General features: G+C 38.7%; 2 pseudogenes; one reads left to right on the forward strand and one right to left on the reverse strand.

Moving 5' to 3' along the window:
- Positions 1 to 646: 646 nt before the first annotated feature.
- On the reverse strand, positions 647 to 765 carry LOC134968229 (5S ribosomal RNA; annotated as a pseudogene).
- A 1,967-nt stretch (positions 766 to 2,732) lies between these two features.
- LOC134968230 (5S ribosomal RNA) lies at positions 2,733 to 2,851 on the forward strand (annotated as a pseudogene).
- Positions 2,852 to 3,261: the final 410 nt, after the last annotated feature.

Below are 3,261 nucleotides of genomic sequence, written 5' to 3' on the forward strand. Positions count from 1 at the left end.
TCACACTCTGGGCAATTTGTATGTGAGACCCGAGCGTAGGCTCGGATGGCATAGAGTCACCAGCTGGCAAGGTCAGACATCGTAAGGCAGGGGAGAGAAAAGAAAGCTCTTGTGTGGGCGCACTCTTATCTAATTGTAATCACTTATCGTGATTGTCCAATTAATCATACAAAGTACTGATAAAACATAATTTTATTAAGGTATTCATTAAGATCAATGAAATTGCCCGATCCAAGGTGAACTTCTTTACACACATAGGATTAAATTAGGAAAATGTAATAAAATGTTCTGGTCCTGCCTCAGAGAAATGAGATAAGAAAGGGTGTAGACACTGTAAAGTCATACGCCCATTTCTACCCGACCAGTACAGGCAATCTGTATTAATGAGACCTATTTGGTCAATTTGAGTAATAAGTCTGTCAACAATCAAAAGAAATTATTGTCATTGACAGGACAATATCAGATTTATGCTGTTAATTGCTCAACTGCACACGGTAAGCTCAGGCTGTATATATACTAGGAGAACTTGGTTGGTTCTTCAACCTAGGATATGCACTTTCCCAAAGAAAAAGTAGGTGAAACTTAAGTAACAAGTGGTGATACTGCTGTTGAAGTCACATACCACACATCATATGATATGATTGATGCTCTACAACACTGGGTATTCCCTGTGAGTCTCCTCCTCAGGTACTGACCCAGCCCAACACTGTTTCGCTTCCAAGATCGGACGAGATCGGGCATTAGCAGTGTGGTTTGATAGTAGAGAAGGTGGGTCAGACTCCAATGAGAGTGCACCTATATAAGGGAAAGGTGACTGTTTTAGTCACAAGAGTAAAGTGTGGATCTGCTTTTAATGTTAGGCAGGAAACATCAAATCCCACATTGGTGGTATTGTGTCCCTGGATCATAAATGAGAGTCCACGGAAGGAAAAGTAATGAAAGAGAGAACACAATTAATTCTTTGATTACTATGTTGCATGCAATAGTAAAGCAGCCATATATTGATTCAATTTAGACCGGGAGGTGCACACAAAATGATTCTGCTACAAAGTAGCAGCTGGACTTTAAATTCATATAATGTGCAGAATTGCTCTAAATGATGTTAGTACAGATTATGTATATGGTTAAATATTTCTGCATGCAAAAAGAATACACATGTACAGAGATTCGAAACACATAGAAATCACTGTAATCATATAAAATGACAATGTTGTGGGTTGTTAATACTGGTACATGAAGTTGAATCTTAGTGAAAAAATACACCAAGGAATATTACTGCATGCAAGCACAAAAAAAGGCTTGTACCGAAATTAGAAGCACAAAGAAATCACTGTAGTCATATAAAATGACGATAGTATGGATTACTAGTACTGGTACATCAAATTGAATCTTGGTAAGAGTCTCAGTAAAAATACACTAAGAAATAACTATAGTCACGTGAAAAAATGACAAAGGCTGTAAATTGCTACTGCTGGTGTATGCAACTGAATCTTTTAGTGAAAAAATGCACTATTATGGACTGTGGCTAGAGTCAGAAAGACAATTGTAGCCACATAATGGAATACCTGACCTGAATATTTTCAGGGATAAGGTGCAGTTTTCTGATGCAGCGGCTGAGGCCAGTAAGCTGGATTTAACAATCTTGTACTGAGGCAAGGACCAGGGATCCAGTGTGACCGGATAGAAGGGACCCAAAGTAACCGGATTGGAAAACGCGTTTCACCCCATAGGGCTTGTTCACTTCCTGGGCTAGGAAGTGAACAAGCCCTATGGGGTGAAACGCGTTTTCCAATCCCGTTACTTTGGGTCCCTTCTATCCGGTCACACTGGATCCCTGGTCCTTGCCTCAGTACAAGATTGTTAAATCCAGCTTACTGGCCTCAGCCGCTGCATCAGAAAACTGCACCTTATCCCTGAAAATATTCAGGTCAGGTATTCCATTATGTGGCTACAATTGTCTTTCTGACTCTAGCCACAGTCCATAATAGTGCATTTTTTCACTAAAAGATTCAGTTGCATACACCAGCAGTAGCAAATTACAGCCTTTGTCATTTTTTCACGTGACTATAGTTATTTCTTAGTGTATTTTTACTGAGACTCTTATCAAGATTCAATTTGATGTACCAGTACTAGTAATCCATACTATCGTCATTTTATATGACTACAGTGATTTCTTTGTGCTTCTAATTTCGGTACAAGCCTTTTTTTGTGCTTGCATGCAGTAATATTCCTTGGTGTATTTTTTCACTAAGATTCAACTTCATGTACCAGTATTAACAACCCACAACATTGTCATTTTATATGATTACAGTGATTTCTATGTGTTTCGAATCTCTGTACATGTGTATTCTTTTTGCATGCAGAAATATTTAACCATATACATAATCTGTACTAACATCATTTAGAGCAATTCTGCACATTATATGAATTTAAAGTCCAGCTGCTACTTTGTAGCAGAATCATTTTGTGTGCACCTCCCGGTCTAAATTGAATCAATATATGGCTGCTTTACTATTGCATGCAACATAGTAATCAAAGAATTAATTGTGTTCTCTCTTTCATTACTTTTCCTTCCGTGGACTCTCATTTATGATCCAGGCACACAATACCACCAATGTGGGATTTGATGTTTCCTGCCTAACATGAAAAGCAGATCCACACTTTACTCTTGTGACTAAAACAGTCACCTTTCCCTTATATAGGTGCACTCTCATTGGAGTCTGACCCACCTTCTCTACTATCAAACCACACTGCTAATGCCCGATCTCGTCCGATCTTGGAAGCGAAACAGTGTTGGGCTGGGTCAGTACCTGAGGAGGAGACTCACAGGGAATACCCAGTGTTGTAGAGCATCAATCATATCATATGATGTGTGGTATGTGACTTCAACAGCAGTATCACCACTTGTTACTTAAATTTCACCTACTTTTTCTTTGGGAAAGTGCATATCCTAGGTTGAAAAACCAACCAAGTTCTCCTAGTATATATACAGCCTGAGCTTACCGTGTGCAGTTGAGCAATTAACAGCATAAATCTGATATTGTCCTGTCAATGACAATAATTTCTTTTGATTGTTGACAGACTTATTACTCAAATTGACCAAATAGGTCTCATTAATACAGATTGCCTGTACTGGTCGGGTAGAAATGGGCGTATGACTTTACAGTGTCTACACCCTTTCTTATCTCATTTCTCTGAGGCAGGACCAGAACATTTTATTACATTTTCCTAATTTAATCCTATGTGTGTAAAGAAGTTCAC

Source organism: Pseudophryne corroboree, chromosome 10 (genome assembly GCF_028390025.1).
Source record: "Pseudophryne corroboree isolate aPseCor3 chromosome 10, aPseCor3.hap2, whole genome shotgun sequence".
NCBI lineage: Eukaryota > Metazoa > Chordata > Amphibia > Anura > Myobatrachidae > Pseudophryne > Pseudophryne corroboree.